Source organism: Acromyrmex echinatior, chromosome 15 (assembly GCF_024713525.1).
Source record: "Acromyrmex echinatior isolate Ae372 chromosome 15, ASM2471352v2, whole genome shotgun sequence".
In the NCBI taxonomy this organism is placed as follows: domain Eukaryota; kingdom Metazoa; phylum Arthropoda; class Insecta; order Hymenoptera; family Formicidae; genus Acromyrmex; species Acromyrmex echinatior.
Window position 1 is genome coordinate 1,688,714 of NC_141866.1, and position 23,088 is coordinate 1,711,801.

Consider the following 23,088-nt stretch of genomic DNA (forward strand, 5'->3'; position numbering starts at 1 on the left):
AGGGTCTCTTTCTCCTCGGTTAAGTTAACGAACGATTACGTGGGGTTCATTTATGCCTGTTTCTACTAATGTAGATTTAATTTAATTTTAGTTGAACTTATTTTTTTCTCTTTTTCCAGTTCTAAGAATTATAAAAAGAATGAGAATAAGTTGAACCGGGTTTAAAGTTAATCTACATTTGTAGAAACAGGCATTAAGGCCAATTTCACAACTCATGGTTAACTTTCAATCATGAAATTTAACTTAAAATAAGGATGAAAAAGATCCTCAGGCCTTATTCTATTTGTTTGCAACATTTGTGAGCACATTTCATCCTTGTTGTTTATCAAATGTTTAAAAAAATGAAATGATGCACGCGAGCGTTGCGTACGTTAAATAGAAGACACTCCTAATTCTTATGAATGCTGGAATAATTTATAATATGGACATATTTGTATTTTGTAGATCAACGTAGTTGGTGTAACAACTCCGCTGCTGCGCGTCGTACTGGTGAGTTAAGTTTTATTTTAATTTGAGATAATGAATCAGCGCAGATTTTTATTTCAGATGCATTGAAGATATAGTTTTGTATGTACATACGTGTATATTTTTTAATACATAATAATATAGTAAATATAATATTTTGTAAATCGTAGATTCATTGTCTCGAAGTATAAATGGGTTAGAATGTTAGATCAGAGATTAGATTTAATATAAGATTTTATATAGATTAATATAGAGAAATAATAAATATTTAATATAAAATATAATATACTAAATAATTAATTGTAATATATGAATACTGACGCTAGTAATTTGTTGTACGTACAAACATGTATACAAATAATACATCATTTATTTTCGTATCTTAATATTTGAATGAAATACTAAATTTGTCTGAAATGTGTATAGCATAAATTCATGAACGTAAACAAAAGAATAATGGGAGATATTTTTATCATTAATAAAGTAAGCTTGGTAAAAAATGATAAATATTGTTTCAAAAAACAACATTTATTTCAATAAATTTAATTAAAAAATATTATCTTGTATTACTTTTTGCCAAACATTCTGTACGCAAATAAGATTTTCATGCAATTGAGAATATCATGAAGATATAATATAATAATAAAGTAATTGGGACAATTAAATAGATTGTATTTTTAAATTTTTGGAAAATTTATTTTTTAATAAATAAAAAAACAAAAGAATAAAGATAAAAAATGTAAAAAACTCATGTAAGAGAGCGCGAAATAGCAATGTTTGTTATAAAACTTTTATTTAAATTCTTTTATAGTGTTCATTTATGTTACATATTTTATAAAAAATAAAATTATTGAAACAATTGTGTAGAAAAAATTGTTAATATTTAGTTGTGTTTTTTTAGTTGTATTTTTTTTCTTTTTTTCTAAATATTTATTAAGAATTTGAAATCTGCATTCAATTTATTTCTATTTTTTCAGGATAACATATATTATTTACTGATACAAGAAAGTAATAATTAAAAGTTTTTTTCAATTTTATCAAAAATATTAGACAAAAAAGGCAGGAAAATAGCGTGTATCATATTCCAATTAATTTATTTAAAAAGCATACTGATGATTATTAATTGCATGTAGTTTTGTCCTGATCTTTCATAGCTCATTTATATTTATTATTGATAACTAAATTTTATATGTCGATGCGAGATTCATATATTCATGTACGAATTTACGGACTTATGACATTCCTTTAATAAATGGCGATTTGAACATCAAAGAAACATGTGTTTTTTTACACAATAATAAATCGAGAAGCGATCTCCGAGTATTTAGAGGCTGAAGGATTGGTATATACTAAAACAGTTCTCATATCATAGACTCGTAGAGACTAGTAATCTCGAGGTCAGGCCGATTAAGCAAAAAATGCCGGTATCAGATACGGTCGTCTGCTTTTCCTAGACGTTACCATTAATTCTGCATAAACGAGCTTTTAAGCGATCCATGATATGATTCGCTCGATTTCCCTTATCATCCGCCATGGTTGGTAATCACGGCTACTTCTTTTCCTATTGCAAAATCTTCCTGACTCTCATCTTATAATTACGATGCTTGATGATCACCGTATTTCCGTGTAATCGTTATCTCCATCATGATCGTCCTGTCTCTCTCTCGTTGCCGCTATCGTACCCATCTTCCTTACTGCCTCGTATTATCAAACGATCGCAAATTATCAAAACAGTCCTCATAAGATTGTCACATAGATAGCGAATCTTGGATGAAAACGCGTTTTGCAAGAAATCGAGTGATACGTACATATATATGTTTATGTGAGAAGAGATAATTTTAAAACGTGTCATAGGAATCATAATTATTTAAAAAGACATTTTAGAGGAATAAAGTTGTATTAATTAAAACACTGTCTTTGGCTTTGAATTTAAATATATTATGTAATTTAAGGAGATATATTACATCTATTCAATTAATTTTAGATCGTGTTTCTGTATAATTTAGTTATCGCACATCGTAACATATACATGATAGGTACTTACAACTTGTTATCCACCCATATTCGCTCGTTTAAGGACTAGGTACTTTAAGGGCTTTAAGGTCACTTAGTGCTAACTTTGGTTAAGCAAATTATCTTGTTCTGTCTCTGATGATGGGCCGTTATTTAGAAAATGTTAATTACTATATACGATATTAAGTTGCCATACTTGTTTCAGCATATATAGGTGTACGAAAATTATTGGTGCATCATAAATGCGAGGATGCTTTCGGGTGGAAAAGCTTTTTGTTAGCGTTGATGTGCATGAAGTGTCATTATAATACTTCATTATCACTATGTCGGTTGCGTTAACAAGCCGCGATTGTTCTCGCGATTCGCCGGAACGAGCGTGCGCGCGCGCGCGAAAGTGTTTCACCGCTGTGCGATTAATAATCGGCCCCTCGCACGCGCGATTCCGCGCTGAGTTACAAAAGGCATCAAACCATCGCACGTTTATACAATATGCATGCGCTTTTGCAGACGATGGTGGTCGCGCAGCGTTGCAAATTTAACGCACTATTCGTAACGCTAAGCACTCCCATTGGGTATTCCCTTCGCATCATCGAGCATTTGTTCATTTCGACGAGTTTATCGTCGAATCGCAGCAGCTATACGAGCCGTGAGCTACATTATTATTTCGGAATTAGAGTCGTGCGTGCTTTTATCGTATATTACGGGCGCGGCGGTACAGTTATCTTTCTGCGAGCAATATAACTCACCAGTTTTAATTGCTATTTCCGCCCCGTAACATCATAGCACATCGTGGTTTTCTTCTTCGCTTTTTGAAGTGCAGTATTATCAAGATTCTCTCTCTCTCTCTCTCTCTCTCTCTCTCTCTCTCTCTCTCTTGTGATGCTGTCTTCGTGGCATGCTTAGAATGACTTCATTCATTTTCTATACACGGCCCACGTTCGCGTTTGTCCGGTTTACATGCGTGTGCCCGTCGCGAGAGTTCCACGAGTTTCTGTTCTTCGTTAGAGAAGTCGCTTGAGTGAAAGAGGGTTCAGTGAAGGGTCGGGAGGCCTAGCAGAAGCAGGAATCATGGAACTTTTGCATCGAACACACTACCGGTATTGTTTCGTTCGTACTCGAGAGACAGGAACAAAGCGACGTTGTGAGGTCTTATTCCGTGAGCTCTATTCTAGCCGGCGATAACCCGCGCAGTTCTCCTTCTGGAAAATATCAACCGATTTTATAAGACAAGTCTTGGTGCCATACCGCGAACTCGATAAACTCATATTTTTAAAGCCTGGACCGGAAACGCGAAGTCCACTAAATCGCCAAGAATTTTTCTTTTCTGCACCTTGCTATAAATCCTGATCATTTTCCTTTCCAATATTGACAGAGAATTTTTGAAAAACAATTTATTTTTTTGATATATAATATGTGTTTTTAATGGAAAACGATTGATGCAGAGATATTCTGCACGTATCCTATAATAACGAGAGCTCGTACACCCCTACTATTAGCAAATTAAATTTCGAGTTGCTCGATGTACATGGTGCGATTTGAATATTGACTTCTCATTAAACTTGCCGTTTTCAAACGGCGGCTCCGAATACATTAAACGGGGCATTTATGTTAATAACTGTTAATTGCTGTTATAATCGGAGCAATATGGCTTTTGTATTGTTTTATCGCAAATAATCGGGGATTACGCTTGTGACGATGAACCAGGTTCATCGAATCAAAGATACGACTGTTTTATGCTTTATCGATCGCTCTATTATCATTTCATAAAACTTATGTCGCAACAGATATAATTCAAGAAAATATGATGTAGTAATATAGAGTATCTATAGATGATTCACAGTGCGCATTTAGTGAGAAATGGCCAATAAATGTACGATAATAAAACGCGTTAATCGAAACCCGATACAATAATATTACCGCGTTTATGATGTGCCTTGAGACAAATTAGAAATTGCGTCTTTCATCGTCGAGTATTAAAATCCTTTCTTGATGCGTAGTTTTCTCAAAGCTGTATATTACCATTTTTAATATCGTCTGATCTTAAGACGTTATCTCGAGAGTTCGGCTCTTAAAGATCGGACAAGTGTTGTTATTTGACGGTGATCTTTAGCAGAACCGTTCTGGAGATGGAATAAAATCAATTCATGTGTTCACTCTTGTGTGAACACATTTATGTACGTTAGATGAGCAAGTAATCTAATATCTCTAATTAATGTTAACTTGTAGTATCTCTAATAATTTCAAATTTTTTTCATAGAACTCTAAATGCTTTATTTAAAAAAATAATCAACATTTTTTTCTCTCTCTTTCTCTCTCTTCCTCTTAATGATGTTGCCATGCAATTAAAAGCATCAAAAGAAGAGGCATTTAAATTTCTCAAAACAACATGTGTATAATAGTACCACATGATAGTGTATTATAAAGTAGAGATTATCAAAGATTACAGCGCTTTGAATGAAAGAGGGTCTGACAAAACACTCGTAAATTCTACTCGAAAAAGTTAATAAGCATAACGGAGAAAGTTAATAGCATTTCTTGCTCAATCGGGAAGAAAAACCAGATGCAAACGTATTATAAAGACGCGAGTTTAAAGGATAATGATTCATAATAAAACGGGAAACGCGAGTCTTCGTAACATCGTTTTCAAATCAGATAGCTTTACGCAACAATGTGATTCAGTGACCAGATAAGCGTATTATGATAGTATACATATTGATAATATATGATTAGAGAAGCGCGTTGTAAATTATTTGAATTTAAAAAAATATATAATTCTATTTTTTTTATAAGCATTTGAAATTTGTATCGTTAATCTTTATGTTAAACATTATGTTGAAACAGAGCTAACTTGCTAATAATATAATAATATAATATTGAGCTGAGATGGTAACATTTCTAGCAGTAAAATATTTCTTCAAAATATTCTCAATGCCAACTGGAGATAAAATAAAATCGAAGAGCACGGTCGCTTTATTCGGATACGTACATACATTGACATTTATATATACCTACATGAAATGTCCAGACCATCTCAGTTCGATTATCTGTTCGAGTGGACAAGCGATGTCGCCTATCCTTACCAGACAATCAGTATCGCAATTCTCTCTTTCGGTCGTGTTGCGTGCGTTCCTACGCGTCCGAAAGCGGCGTAAGCAGAACTCGCGAGGAAAACTGCGAAAGTTTATCGGCGTGCGAGTGCACCTTCGTAGCCTGTTGCATCTTCAAGGCGCACATATCGCAAGTCCTGTTACGTTTCGTTGGATTTACAATTTAAATCCAGGCTTGATCACGTTCTGACAAGATGGGTCACTGCACGGTTATCCGTTCGTGGCAAAAGATCCGTGCATGGGCGGAATTTTATTCGTCTGGATAAAAGCGATGCGGAATTATGCGAGATTTTGTTTAGCGTCGTCCGCGATAACTTGATGTACAATATACGCAAATGTGTAATTGGAAGGATGCTCTTTAACCCTCTAGCAACATTATATTTTAGCTCTTCTATCAGAAATAGAGATTTTCGAAAAATAGAGTAAATTTTTTATTGTTCCGGGTTATACAAAAATCTGAAAAAATTTCTGTATACTTGTCAAAGCTTTAATAATGTAGTTTAGTTAGTAGAGTTTTTACTATAATAGTAATCGGATTGTACTTTACTTATTTTTTATAGATTTAGATTTATCTATTAAAATTTACAAACAAAATATCGATGATGTCTTTAAAGATCCCGGTTGCCGGCAGAGGACTAATTTACATATTTTTTCTACATCTCTTCTATCTCGGTAAACAAACGTTTGTTTAATTGATGTAACATCTTTTTTCTGCAATGATTTCCAAAGTGAAATGGAGCGAAAATTATTTTCTTTAAGCTGATAATTTTAACATAATCAAATATATAGATGGAAATTGCTTATTGACTCGAGTAGAAATAGTAAATAGAATCCTCGAACGAGTTTTAATGACGATCACTTTTCGCTGGGACGATCCACTTTCCATCGCGAAAGATACTTTATCATGCAAATTTGCTCTTATAACCAGACTGTCTGTATAAATCTCAACAGCACCTATATCGTAGCCGCGCAAACTTTCAAGGAGAGAAAGAAGCTGCGATGAGTGTATCGATCGAATAGGTTGAGAGAGGCACAGAAACCGATAAGCGGCCGATTGAAAGGGAAAGGCACGATAAAAATTTAAATCCGAACATTACCATTGCTATGGGTTCTGTTACTTTTTTATTTTACTCTAACTGGATCTTTAAATTTATTTAATGGATCATTTATCGATAACGTTTCCTGTATATAAGACCTAATAAAAAAGCATATATATAACTATACCGCATATAGCATACAAGATGAAATTATAATATTAAATTTAAAAGAATTGTTATATGTAAATGATTATAGTATGCATTATACGAGGAAATATTTTTTTCATGTTACGTAACAAAAGACGATAACTAGATACTTTTTCAAAAAAGAATCGTAATACGTAATACATAATTTTAAATGAGCTAATTCGCTCAATGATGCAGTCATCAAGATTGACTGATTGTATGAGGATGCGACTTATTAGTCGAGATCGTGCTAAACAGTAGGTAATTAATGCTGACCGCATTTCCACGGTTTGTCGCGTTTAGTCCGGCTCGTTGTCGGTCGAGAAATGCGCTAATGAAGGTAATTACAGATAAAAGGTCGCGAAACGCCGGTAGGATCTGACCGCTGCGCTGCCGGAATGGCTTTGTTGTCGTGAATCCAACGCGTGATCGATTTCACCACGAGCAAGCAAATCACAATTTGCCGAGCACACCGATCGGCTTTCGCGGAGGAAACGTAAGCCTCTCGTTTAACGAGCAGCCTTAACAAAGGCGGAGAGAGAAATTGCTTTTTCGGTGCGGGGGCAACGAATATATTTCTTTTTCTATCACGTGGGGCGGAAGGAAACGAAAGAGAGAGAGAAGAAGACAAAGCAAGTTTAAGGTTCTCTTCAAAATATGGACCAAGCGCTCGACAAAGATCAAAGTGCTCTTACTTCCAGCTCGGTTGTTGGCGAGAGCGCTTTTTAATTTTCTTTGCTAAGTAGTCAAGCAAACAAGTCGCGGTTTACGAGTGTGCTTATCCCGTTGCTAGCTGACCGCGATTCCTACTTCGTATAAATGAGATTATCAATACCTGCATATATATTAACTTGTTAGAAAGCATCATCTAAATATTCCCAAGACATTTGGTAATTTTATTATTTTTTTATATCTCCTTAATTTTAAATCACAAATGTAACTATATTAAAATTTTGTATTTTCCATAAGGTGACTATATCCAAAGCAAAAAATGTTTTTAAAAATCTTAAAAATTTATTATACTTATCGTTCAATTAATTATTATTTTGCATTTTTATTTGTTTTTTGTTAAGAAGAAAATGAAAAACGTATCTTAACACAGACACGAGATAAAATAATGAAAAAGAAATTAATTATTTTTGTAATTTTGTAAATTGATTACAATAAGTATAATATCTTGTTCTTTTTTGAATTTATTAAGAATGGTTTGTTTTAAAAAATATTGTTAATATATAATGTTATGATATTTGTAATTTATATATTGTAAGAAAAAACTAGTTATCCTTTTTTATAAATGTTATCTAATTTAAACATAGTCTTTTGAAAATACTTTGAAGGATACATATCTGTAGGAATATCTCGATACAATAATATGTTCTCGTATAGAGTATAATTTCATAAGAATTTCAGAATATATCTTTCTCATCGTTATATAACTAACATTTACGATACGCCTGAAGGGTAGTCTGATCTTTTACGTCGCAAAACGAACGCGCGAGGCGGAATCTACGGTTCTCATTCCACAGGTGCCGTCTATGCCAGGCCGTGCTAGGTGACTACTCTCTTTATCGAGGATGAATAATTTCTCTCCAGTGAAGTGCGCCGAATCGATTGAGCCACTGATTTTCCCAATCCCCGGGAATTTCCTCGGGGAAATTAGCCTCATCGGAAGATTCCCATGGTTCACGTCAGGCGAGATCGGTGGATTATGGGGAAAGCTTTAGCGAAGTTTCACTTTCTTCGAATTCTGCGCTCCGAAAGCCCGCTTCTATTACGGCGGAGCTTGTCTTATGCGGATTTTCGTGATGTTATTACTTTATAATTTGCGCGTGGAAGATGCGACTCTCTTTCTTCTTCCAGGGTTCTCGTATTATTTATTTCTGTAACAGCACGGTGACCCGCGTCCAAGGTAAAACCAATCATTTTCAACCTATCCCGATCGGGAATTTTTCGTCGAGTTTGTGAAGTTCCGGGAAAGTTACGCGCACGAATTACTTCTTTTTGACGTCACGGCAGTTTCCGCGGGCTTTCAATTAAACGCCCTTTTAGCGGAGCGTGGCTAACTCGTCTGGAACTTTCCCGGGGAACACATTCGATTCTCATTTAACTTGGTCCCTTTGATTTGGAAATGAATGAGCAATAGTGGCCTTAAACTATTTTCCTCTCATCGAGAGGAGGACGACAAAACGCCGCCGTCACCGCCGCGGCCGTCGCTACCATACGCGGAGGCAGGTGCCACTTTTAGGAATTAATCGAGGGAAAATCGATAGCTGCCGCGGTGTCGTCGTCCCGTCGAGCGATATTTTGTGCGACTGCCGGCATTCAATTAAAATCAAACCGTCACGGAATGGAAAGAGTTACTGACCGTAGCGTACCGGCCGCTTCGACTGTGTGTGAGAGAGAGAGAGGAGAGAAAGAAAGAGGGGAGGGGAGAGAGAGAGAGAGAGATTGAAAAAGAGAGGGGAGGAAAAGGGAAAGAGAGAGAGCGGTTTCAAATTTGAATGTCTGATTGGACAAGCGAAATTCAATTAAGCGCGCCGCATTGAAAGGAGATCAACATAGGTACCCGATGGAGCGCGAGGAGAGAAAGTCTATTTCAGAGAATTTCCTTTCCTCAACTTGGGAATTCTTTGCCAGTGCATCTCGCCGGCAATTATCTCTCTTTTAATTGAACGCTTAATGACACTTCGATCGTGCCTTAACGGACTGCGACGTCATATTCCTTTGTAATTCCCCGGCGATAGATCGTTATTAATTTAGATTGCCATTAATTATAAGTCACCGAAGACCCTCATTTTAGACATCGTCATATTTAACATATTATATATACATATATATCTGTTGAAATATTATATTATCTCTGAATATTATATAATGAATATTATATACAATATATAATCGTTTGCGTTTGCAAATATCGCAAAAAATGTTTAAAAAATAAAACTGCTAAGAACATCTAAGCAAGATACAAATTAGTGCGCTGTATATGTATTTTAAATGGATCTTCCAAATTTTACTTGCGTCGCTTTCACAATAAACGTCTCATATCTGTTGGTCGTCACGTTCCACGTCACGTTGGAATCTGCGACAGCGTTAATAATTTATCGTCCAGAACCGTTTTACATCGCGTTTGCCGAGTCCGGAGCATGAATAATTTTCAGGACTGCTGAACGCACCGCGCCCGCGGATTAGCCGGCGAATGTTTTCCACGCTCGAAAAGTCGGCGCGTTTCTGCTGCTGACGCGGCGAGCTCTTGTCGTGGCGCAAAATGGCCACGAAAGTTGGTCAACTGTTGCCAGTTTGACCATGGGACCAGCGACAAACGCGTACAGTTTTGGCTGGGGTTACGTTTGCCATCCGGTGGAAAATTTTCGCGGCCCTGCGCGCATCGGTCGCATGTTGGCGCATATTAATGCGCGCGACGCGTACATTTTCGAGCGGATGCAGCAGCGTTATACAGTACAATATCTTTTAGATCCTACGGTACGAAGTTATCAAATCACGTATAATAAATTCTACGGATAGTACCCTACGCGCCCACTTTACGGTAACCATTTTCCTTCGATTGTTTACGTAACTATGAAAATTACGTTTGCTCCGTTTGATAATATTATAACGACTGTTGTAATTAACAATATTTTGTCGAATACGCGCGCGAGCTAACTTTATCTTGCGATTATTCGTGCACAATTATTATATAACATCACATGTTTATTTAAATATAAAGACTTGAAATATTTGAATGAATTGATAATGAAACGCGAATAGCAGATTTCATTTACATATCTGTGATAAGATGAAGATTACAATGATTGTACGCGCGCTATATTGAAAAGTGAAATAAATAAATAAATTTAACAGTATAAATCTTATGAGAAACATACTTCAGTTTTGCTTAAAGTGATAATATATTTTAAAATTTTTATTATGTTTATTAATTTATCGTTATAATTATATATATATTTTGACTTATAAATATTGAGATATAATAAAAGAAAATTGTTAACAAAATTAATAATTTAAATCGTTTTATTAGTGTATGTTTTTTTAATTTTTCTTTATTATGTCACAATTTTATGTCGAGTTTATTTTACAAATTGTAAGTTTAAAATTAACGCGATTTTTTGAAAGATTGATTTAATTGCTGCATTGAAACTATATCATTAATTAAGTATCATTAATTAGACCGACGCAGCATACATGCATACATGCGTGCACGAGTCATTATCACGAGGAATCTCAAGAGCAACCGCAAATCCGACACGCTCTCTGAAGTCCAGCGTCTAACAAGTGAATCTATAGCGTGTACATATATCAGCGCCTTCACGTGCGCTGTTCAGAGCGGAAATTCGTAACGCTGTAAATCAAACGACGTGTACCGTCGAACAGCACTGTAAACGGTAAATCGATGCACCACGCGGGGACATTAATTGCGAAGTTTTATGGTCGAGACAGGTGGCGAGGGGAAGATTTTGCGGTCTAATTTGTGGTCGACATTGCTATTTTTCATGAATTTATGAAATTTTAAAAATGATTTTTTTTAATGAAAGTCAATTTTATTGTTAACTATCAATTAAATTTTTTACTGACAATCCGACTGCCGACAATCGTTTTTACTGTAAGCATAAAATTGTGCAAACGGTGAATTGTTAAAGGGATAAATTATTTCTATATTTCTGATAGCATCAAAAGCTCTACGGATCGAATTAATACCGATGAAAGCAATCTCGCGCAAATCGTTGCCATTTTTACGGCCAGGTGCGACGACGTACACGCGGCATGAGAGTGGATTTTGATAGAGCATGTCACGAGCAACGAGCAATATCTCCGCGTCTTTCCCGCAGGATGTAAGGTTCCAATAAAAATGCAAATTCTTCAGCGTCACCTCGGGCCGAGTTAGGTAGCACGACAGTCTAACCGACGTATTTACTCATTGGTGTGTAGAGTCGAAAAGAGGAAGGACGATGCGACGAGTGTAGTAGAGCGAGGACAGGAAATAGATTTATGTGGTTATGCATGGAACTCGTATTACATCACTGCGACTTCTCGCATACCATATCCTTACGTTCCCGTTTGGGCATGGAGAAACGAGAAATGGCCGATGTGACTACGCGATTTCCATCTGTGGTATCTGACGCATACGCACACGGCGAATAAAAGTGTTTCGCCCACGCATGCTAGAAAATAGTTTTATATTTCACGGCAAGCTTGGTGAACGGATACTAAATCTCCACTTTGCATGGTCCATTGTGATGTATCGTTAACTTTTCTAGCAAATTATTTTTTGCGTAGAATATTTGTTAGATAAATGTCGCAAAATATCTATTGAAATAGTTTTATATCAATTCGTATTATAGGTAGTATGAAAGCATTTGTTTTGATAAATTTTTTCATCTTTTCGTAACATTAGAAGATTTAAATTTATTGTATTTATCACTATACATACGATATGTAAACGATTATCGGAATCGGCGACCTCGAAACTAAAAGTGCCTATTCCATATTAATTCTAACTTTTCGCGTAATGAAAATGGACTCCCGTTATAGTGGAAAACATTATACAATAAGAAGTTGCGACGTATGTATTTCTCCACGATGCATTAAACGGGGAAAGTTCTCGAATAGGGGGTTCTTGGCGTTGTGCATTATCGCATCTTGTACCTAACATATACAAAAGCAAATTCTCACTATACATTTAACGCTAAACGTGGCTCTCTGGCTCTAAGCCTTTGTTTACATTGAATGCATTACATATTGTGCAGAACTTGAAACTAAACAGCGACCGTCTGGCGAATCGAAATCTTTATTCACTAGACGTAAACCATTAAACTTGAACTGAATAATCATATTTAGCAATATATTCACTGGGAGAATGCATGCCTAATGTTCATTTTTATCAATTTAAATTAATTTTAATCTCCGTTTAATTTATTTTTTGTCTTTTTCTAATTCTTATAACTGGAAGAAGATAAAAAATAAGTTAAACTGATATTAAAAAGTTATATTGGTACAAAAAGTATTTATCTAAAGAAGACATTTAATTCACTTCAGATATCTCTATATTTGTGTATATTTGTAGTATGTAGCGTTTGTTTATTTATTTAAATAATCATCTAATTAATCGAAATTATGACGCGCAATCAATTAATTTTTAAGCTAACATTAATTAAACGAATATTCGAAATTATCGAATAATTAACCGATCGATGACACTGATACTCGTATTCATAATCAGGTCTTATATTTAAGGCTCAGCAGCTAATGAAATAATTCATAGAGTATCTAAAGATAAATTTAAGCCTTAAGTATAAGGTCTAACTATGAATACGGGCATTATTGTTTTCATGCATGCCTTTTTCCCATTTTCACGGAAAATAGGAGATTTCAACTTCTCTTCTATTTTCTTCTGCTAGTTATTTTCTTCTTGTCATCGTTATCGTGCTTTGAGGTCATGGGGTTCTCGTCCGCATATAGCAGAATTCTCAAAAGCTATAACTGCGACGTGCCATATATTAAAACTTGGCTGAATCTTGTTGTACGTCTGATATTCATTCTAACTTTTGTGATCGTAATATTACTGCCACTCTACACACGAGCAGGCACATGTAGCAGTGAATACTCACGTAAGACGCAAGTTATCTCGTAACACTATTCGAAGAATATAATATTCAATCAATGTCTAATTTTTGGAATTTTAGTATTCACTTCAAAGGACTCTTATCATAAATTAATTATTAATATAAATTAATAATTAATAATTAATTATATAACTGAATTTTTTTAAACTTTTATATTTTTGATTTTTTAAATTATTTTTGTTGAAATGTCAGCATACAACTCTCTATAAGCACATATATAAATTTTTATATTTCTTGCGAATTTACATCTTTTGGATATTTTATAAAAATATATTTATCCTATTATTTTTATTCTATAACTTTTACATTGTTATTTATTCTTTTATTTTTTTATTAAAAAAAATTTTCTGTGAGCTCTTTTCGGGACAATTTAATCAATAATCATCTTTCAGTCAATCTGCTTGATTTGATGCTGCGTTTGTAGATATACGTTTGAATCAACCGCGACGACGAATGAAGCGAAAGCATATCGCTACCTCAAGCGTTTCTAATCCGCGCAGAATTTTACGGCCATTACGTAACCGGTATTTTTGTTCACAAACCTTGGTATCAACTTCTTTGGTTATTTTAGGATCAAAAAGTGCGATCCCGCACAAGCGAGAAGTTCCTGCGCATAGATAACGAGTTTCGCACGTAGAAATAGATGAGTGGGATGAAGATTGATAAATGCTTTAAGTTTCTCTGAAAGCGAAAACATTCATTCTTCGGTATTTTTTTCTCGCAATAACTTTGGGATTTATTTCAGAGTATACGTTAAAAAACAATTATTCCTTATTTTCTACTTTTTACGTTTTTCCAACTCAAGTAAGCTCTTTATGTTTTTACAAAACTAAAATTTTAATTATGATGTTTCGGGAAGAATGAGAGAGATCGGAAATGAAGAAAAGAAAAATAAAGTATTAATGTGGAGATGAAAGAAAATTGAAATTTTTTAGTACATCTTTTTATTAGCATAACACGTAACGATTACTTACATAATATTCAAACATCGATAAATATTAGTAATTAAATAACTCTTTAATTACTTTTCTCTCTGTCTCTCAATATTTATATTAAAAATTTTATGCAATTACGGTTAATAGTGTGGTGGATCATTCAATAACCTTCTAATTAAAATAATTTACTACATTGCTTTTTTTGTAAATGTAACATTTAATTATTATTTTCTTACATAATAGTAAAATATGGATTCTTACATAATATTGAAATCTTCCCAATTAAATAAATCCTTATCTTAATTTTATTCATCTTGATTTAAAAAAAACTTTGTACACTTGTATGTCTTAATTATTTCTGATAACGCGGAATTTTTTTTATTTATTTTATTTCTCACGATTTTTTTTAACTTTTGAATGATAAAACATAGTCGGAATACATGCAATCATCTCTATGCAAGGAAATATTTTGTGTTCGATCACGAGCGAGCGACGAGGCCATAATAGCGTTCCTATGCCTCTCTATACTGCCATATTTCGTATTATTTAACGGGTACAGGTTGCATTAATTTAACAGTCGCAGACCTCGATAGGCATTCCTAACGGCGGCATCTAATAGGAGCCGAGATGCAAAGCATTCATAAATTTTACAGTCGAGAGGCCGAAGCTTCCGCGACCCATTAGGCGGTTTGGACCATAGCGGAACGATTGGATTATGATCAAACGGCAGAAAGCAATTTCGCGGTAGGGACCATTTCTCCTAAGTGTGGTATATCCGACCGCGGGAATGTACGGATGCGGGGGGGAGCAGAATAATAATAACAATAATAATAATAATAGGTGCTTAACGAGCGCGTAATCACGCGCGCGTCTGTACGCGAGTACTTTAGCATAATATGAAATTACTGTCTTTTCACGTTACGTATTACATCGTATATTCCAAGTTATATGAAATATTAAGAACGTGCACAGTTCGTATATGTTGAAGCTAAAATGAAATGGCGATCTCAAGTCTTTGTGTATATAATAAAATTTTACTTTTACAAACGCGTATATTTGCAGTTTATTTTAACGCAAAATTCCTTAGATAAAGATGCTATGAGATGTTAACGTTATTATTGCTATTATTGGAAAACCTGGTTTTTTTTTCTGAAATATTGTAAATAGATAATTCTAATTCAATTAATTTAATGTTTTTAATATATAAATTTTATACAACAGTAATATATTAATCATAAAATTTATGCTCAACAATAAATAATGTAGAAATTTTATAGAAAATGTCGCTTTAAAAAGTACTTTAAAGAGCGCTAATTTTTAAAGCGATCATAATCGCTATTAAAAAGAGTACACGATAAAGAATTGATTGAAATTTATACAGTTGCCTATATTATGCCTATATACTTCGACATGAAATAGGTCGTTATTGCATTTAGATAGATCATAGTGTGCAAGCCATTATGATCAATAAAAGATATCTTTTTTTATGTTATTGCCTTTCCGCTCGCACGCGATACATTATTTTTAGAGCCAACTCTCACGTCCGGCGAATTTCATGATTACGACACGATATTATTCTTATTCGGCAATGTAACTATCAAGTGACGATTAAACGTGCATGATGAAATGGCGCGAACGAAAAAAAGAGTGGATAGATTATCCATCCATTAGCATCGACAAGTATCGCCATGAAAAATTGAGCAGCGAACGTGCATGATAGAGTTTCGGTATCGGTATCGATCATCAGTGAAACCAACGCGATATCGGATACGCACGCACGCACGCTGACACATACATATATGTACATACATCTATGTGCATGCACCGGTCGATGGATTTTCTTGTGAAATTGCCTTTGCCGTTTGCAAGGCTAGTTTGCCGAACGGAATCTCATTTAACGACCGATTTCTTCACCTATGGATAGCTTTATTTGCCGACAGCAAAATGCTGTTGCAACAAATAGCCATGTGACGTCCGAGTTAGACAAAGAACGACGATTCGCGAATTGTAGTCGGTAATTGGTGAATAAGATATTATACTGATTGTCCGAGGCTACTTCGTTGATTTTCTCACGAATTGAAATGGCACAGCTGCGGAAGTAGAACAGAGGATCATATATGACGGTAAACTTGCTTTTATTACGTGCGTCATTTTCTTCGTGCCGTTATAGAATAATTCGTACGATTGTATCTCAAATTCGTGAAAAGTAATGCGTTACGATATGTTGTTGAAAATAAAGCTCTGAAAACTGCTATTTTTTTCGTTTCAAAAATTCGATATTTTAAGTTACGAGAGTTAAAATTTGGCCAATAACGAATTGCATTTGAATAGCTGTTTGTCTTTGAATTGCACGTACAATCGAACCTTTTGTCTAGCATCACGTTAGTAATTGCGCTAGCTAAACTAACACCGTTATAAGCACGATTCATACACAAACGTTTGCTTAACCACGATTGAAGGCTTTAAAATGTTTGAAGTTTCAAATATTCCAATTTACAAAAAAAATTTGTAGACGTATTTGTTACCTTTGATATTTTGAGTGTAATTGCTTATCACAAATTTCAAATTATCCTATTTATAAATTAAATACAGTAATTAATATAGTAAATCTATAATAATTGTACATATGCCAATGCTGAAAATTAATTTTAGTATTTGAAACTACGGGAAATTGTCAATATTAATTTGACATATTGGTCTAAGGATTTTACTAAAGCAATGTATTAGAGCGATCAAAATAATGTTCTATAAAAATATTAGACAATCGCAGAAACTTGAATACATCTCTCTCTCTCTCTCTCCCTCTCTCTCTCTCTGTGCAACTTAAAGATAAGACATTCAATAACGAAAATTATATTGTATTATTTATGCGAAAACAATACCTAAATTCCGTATGTCTACCAATCCCAAGATTATATATTTGCATATAGTATATAATCCACAATTGAATTTAATCAAAACTGGATTTCATCACACATAGCGAGCTTCGCATTCTCGCGATTCAACACGAAGGTCATTCGGGGTTCCTGAATTTCTACCTTTCTCGAGATACTTGCCACGAAATTTCATGAGAATTCTCACAGGCAACACAATTTCGTGACTTTCCTCAATCGCTAGTGTTCTCGAATTTGTGGCTTTTCGGTTAACCCGACACACGGCGGAATTTACGCTTTCGATGCTCGAACCGTCGTAAACAAATTGTGACAGATCGTGGAAAGTTCGTTTATGTTCGTAAGATACAATGGGATCAAGTAGTTAGAATAATTTATGCTGTAATGGGAGATGTGGTGGAAAGTTTTGTTGTGAAATCGAAATAGTTGCGGTATGAAGATATCTGCACATAAAATGATAGATGACACTATGTCTCCTAATACTCCTAATTATTTGTTTTGAAGAGCAAGATTATCTAAAACTTTAAAACGTATATAGAAACAAAATATCTTACAAATCTCTATTAATCATATATTTAAATATCATATATTTAAAGTTTCTTAGAGACTTAGAAACTCTATTACGACTGTGTAATATGAATTCTACAGTGTTAAGCAATCTACAAAAGATGCAGAACACGGGTCGCAGGTTGCAAAACTAGAAACTAACCTAACGTATTTTAATTTATAATATGGTTGTAGGACACAGAACGCAGGATACAGAAAGTTGGGTGAACTTCAACTTTCATGTCCTGCGTCTTGCGTCCTATGTATTGTGGTCTGCGACCTATTACAATCTGAAATACGTTTCACTTGTAACCTGCGCTCATGAAATCGCGTAACCGCGAATCGATAATGCGTGGTAACTTCATGATTTAAAGAGATTCTGCGATTTACCTTGATGAAACGGTTAAGTAATTTACAAAGACATTTACGCGAGGTCACGATCTATGATTCCGGATAGAGCGGTCTGATTAAATCCAGGACGGACGTGAATCACTGAACGGATCTCCGTTAGCGAACCGTCCTTCCGCATTAGATGTAATTAGTCGTACTCGTCGATGGACTTTATCACGCAGAAAAGGACAAACAACAAACGTTCAAGTAATTATAATTCTGTCAATGAGACTTTCATCTTCACAAACATGTAACATATCCTACATTGTAACGAAATTATGCAAATTAATAACTTTTAAATTATTATGCAAGTCTTATAAAATCTTTACGTAGTATATTTATAAAAATAATATTGAGGTTAAAAATAATTTTTTAGGGAAATTTGATATGCGCCAAATTTCAGAATAATGGAACACTTTTATTGGAAACTTTTTTATTATGAGTTTAAAATGTTGTATATTGTGTATACGTTCAAATTAATTTTCTAAATAAAAGTGGCAATAAAAATAAAATAACTAGCATTTATTTATACTTTCACACATACACACAAATTAATAATGTTTTTTATTGAACATCATATCCAATTTGATATTTCTAATTTTTCAGAGATTTTCTGTCGTATACTGTATTCTGTGCAATAAAACTTGCTATGAAAATATTATGATATATAAAATGTGGGAATTATTGTCATGCGTGGTCTCTGACAAAAATTTGCTCTTATCATATTTCATGAATAACATTCATTATGGTCCCACAGCTGATGTCAGAGCTGACGTGTGCACAAAGTCAAGACAGAGATAGTCGGCTATCAGATATTTCGGTATGATATTCGATTTCAGCTTTCATGCACATTTTTCGTACGATAAGCAACAAACGAACATCGCTGGACAAGCGTAACTTAATCAGAGTAAATTACCAGTATTTTGTTTTCAAAGGACTTTGTACCCAGATTTCCTAAAGACTTTGTACCGGTTAATGTTACACTCGTGATTCATATAAATATCCAAACAGTCGTTCTATTATTAACTAATTAATAATAGAGTAGTAAAATAAATATTAAGTATGTCACATTACAAATTAATTCGACTGAAAAAAATTTTAACTATAATAAAACCTGCTTGAAAATAACGACTCGGAAAATAATATTTGTGTTTTGATATTATGAAGTAAAAATAGATTTAAGAATGTTGATTAAATATAACTAACATATATTAATTATTAAATTGAAAAGCAAGCATCACTCTGTGATATAATTGATAAAAGAAATTTATTTTTGATAATATGAGGTTACTATCAGTTTCTCGAAGCGATGACTATTTTCATACACAATTCGTAGTTTTCTTCGGAAACGATCCGCGCGATGTTTTCATATTTGTGGTATACATTCGCGTATTCGGGATTATGACGCACAATGAACACGATGATGACAAGAACTGTAGAAGAGTGGAACGGAAATGCGGCATGCCGCACCCGCGGAAAGTCGGCTCCCGACTTTCATTCCAATGGAACTTTCATGAACTCTGCGAGTGGTATGTAACGAGAACTTAAGCCAGTGGCGTAGAATCATTTTCCCATTCTTGGTCGACGTGAAGCTTCGGAGAAGTTATTAATCTACTAACTACTGTCATTACGCATTTTAGAAAATCAAATAATTTGATTTCTTTAAAATAGTTTAGTTTCAATTAAGTACAGTGAGATGTAGTTTCCAATTACATAAAGTGCATAATGGATCTCTTAATGATGGCTGCAGCCAACGAACTTGCAAAATTGATAGAGAAATTAGATGCAAAAGTTCCTATAGAAATATTCTAATATTGCTACATATACGTTTATGAAGCAGATATATTTATTATATTTTATTTATTGCTATTTTTTAAATATGAGTAAAATCATGCATCTAATTATACAAATGATACAGTTTACATATGTTGTTATTAACAGTACAATTGTTATGTGTATGCAGCTGATTTTTTATATCATTCCATTTTCCATTTGTAATCAAGATAAAAATGTTGTATCAATATAATTAGTGCTATATGTAATTTACTATGAAAATTATATATAAAATTATATAGGTAAACATAAACGAAATTTTTTTCAAAAAAGAGAAAATGAATCTAGATGTCATTGAATTTATATAGTAAAATATATTATACTGACTGTAGTAAATGGGGGTTATAGGAAACATTATCGCTATGTTACCATTATATATATATATATATACGTCCCTTACATCGACGCCTTTGAGTTACACAAGTGTAAGCGCGACATATGCGCTATGCTTTTTCGTCGGTTTTCTGGACTCCTTCTCGGCTTCTCTATGGAACTTTAAAACTTTAATCTCGACGTGGTCAGCGCCCGAAGATAATGCAACAATGGAACCGTCGAGTTGAAGACGGATGCACCCGGAAAGCCCGGGAAATCATGATTTCGCAACGCGCCGCACGTTGACGTACTGTAACGAGATTCGCCGGCCTGTGTTACGAGGTAAACAATCCCTCGTGTGTACCATGCTACGCTTAAAATTGAATTTTTTATTTCGAAGAGCGGGCGAGACATGAGTGCTGTTTCAGCAAAAATATCGCGCTCACAAACAGCACGTCACGCTCTCTGCCTGACTTCAAGAGACTCAGAGCGAACGTTTCCGAACGGCTGGAATACCCGAATGGGTCGAATTATCGTATAGCAGGATACATCGTACATTGCATATTTGAGCGAAAATTGTAACGTTAATGAGAAATTCGTTTTCCACGTGCTTTAATATGTTCGCTGACGGAGATAGCGTGTGATACGTTATCGCACGTTCACGCTTGATGTGCTAGGTCATGAATTTTAATTTAACATTTTCGTATTCTGCACGCGTCGCCGTATGTCGAACCAAACTGATTAACTGAAAATGAGAGCACTTATCCGAAACAGCTATTAATATTGAAAAATAATTTAAATCGTATTTATAATGGAAAATTGAATATAATAATTGTTAGTAAATTTTATTACAGAGCTATATATATTTTTTGATATATATATATATATATTCAATATTCTTTATTACCAAATATTATAAATTAAATTTCATATTTTTGAATTTTTTCAATTATTTCTTTGAAAATATGTTTAAGACTTCTTTAGATTTTACGAAAGAGATGCATTTATGTATTACTCAAGTAAGAATTTTTACTTTCTGTTACGTTGAAAAACAAACCGTGTGCCTATAAATTTCTAGCTTTCAAACATTTATAGAATCTTTTGACAATAATTCGTGAGGTATGAATGTACACGCAAATCGCATCTGTCATGATTTTCGTAACGACATGTTTAGATAAAGATAAAAATGATATGCTTGGCATTTCCGTTTAATGCAACTCAAATAAGGCGATGACGTATATGTATATTTGGGGAAAGCATGTATATTTGTGCCGGATTTACAAGTGTTATTTCGCAAATGGATATATAATCTCTTCGTAAACTAATCTGTGGGCAAAATCAGAGAAATTGTATAATCTTTTGAAATTTTTCCGAGTTTTTTTTGGAAAACCGCTAGAGGGGTTTTACCTATAAATTTAGAAATTGTCAATTGTTGTTATTTTAAATTGAAAACATTTTAAGACGAATTTCTATAAATATATCGATCGTACTTTAAGATTTATATCTTAAATTGAACTTCTCAATCTTAATTTATTAGGTGAATTCGAAATAAACGAGTAGGTGTGTTGATGAAAGTTAATGCAATACAAATATATTGACATGATTATTTTATCAAATTCAAGACAATACATAATTAATAATTTTAAACTGCGATTATCTATTATTACGAGAATTTTATAAAATCAGTATAAATTACACATGTGTCCCCGAACTAACGAAATGATTCTTCTTTCTTTACTCTTGGATACTGCGATTATCTTTATGGCATTGTTTACGTAACCCATTTTAGCTTTCATTTTAAATTATTCTTAGTTTAAAACGGTAAACAAAAATGAGTGGCCTAAATTTACTTTGACATGTGCATTCATTGATACAACGCGTATCAAGTATTACGCATTACAATCTCCTATCCAAACGAAGTGGAATGGCGTTTCTTTCTTCGATGAAAATCTTCGCGACGCATATTACGCACGTGTACGCACGCGTATGTACGCACTTGAGCATACGTTGAGAGCCTTAATGAAGCCTCTCACGAGGAGTTATAACGAAGATACTTCGGCCGCGATCTATTCATAGAATGATGAGAGCAACGTGGCGTCAATGAGACAACAGTGGCAGCAGCTGTGTCGTCTAGAGAGCTTTGTTAAATTATACTGTGTTCTCGTCAGCCAGAGCCCGTCAAGTCCACGTTGACAGACACGAGGATGTAACGGGTGATGCGATAAATACGCATACGTTGTCATTGATATTCAGTCAGGTTCGAAAAGCTTTGTCTTAGACTATACTAAAGACTAACATAATACTGTTCACATTAATGTTAAATATATATAATAATTTATTATTCATAATTTTTATTTTTAAAATTATTAGTTTTTAGTAAATTAATAATTTATTAAAAACTTTGACTCCAAAAAATATATATACTAATGCATACTGAAGTAATGGATTACATTACGTTCAATAATATCGATGTGACAATTTTTTAAATAGAAAATTTACAATTTTTTTGATCAATTTGTGCGATCGAGTGAGCAATTAATTTCTATGGAGGCCTCCATGTAGGAATATTGCGCAACTAAGGGAACTGCATGTTGCGCATATCGATCCTGTAGCAGCGCTACATCCTCGTCCCTTTCCGTAATTCTACGTTTTTCCTTTTCTCTCCTTCTCGTTCCTCTTCCCTCGTAGGCTTTCGTTACGCACCACGAGCACAAAATCGTGTCGAGACTCACCGT

General features: G+C 34.1%; 1 protein-coding gene across 5 annotated transcripts in view; it reads left to right on the forward strand.

Moving 5' to 3' along the window:
- Positions 1-23,088, forward strand: part of LOC105151150 (Krueppel-like factor 6) — a 337,682-nt gene that overhangs the window by 144,190 nt on the left and 170,404 nt on the right. For 3 of the 5 annotated variants that reach the window (XM_087413856.1, XM_087413854.1, XM_087413857.1), the window contains exon 3: positions 445-489. The exons of the other annotated variants lie outside the window; for them this stretch is intronic. The gene's annotated coding sequence lies outside the window, so the exon portion shown is untranslated. The remainder of the gene's footprint in view (positions 1-444; positions 490-23,088) is intronic. 5 annotated transcript variants of the gene reach the window in all.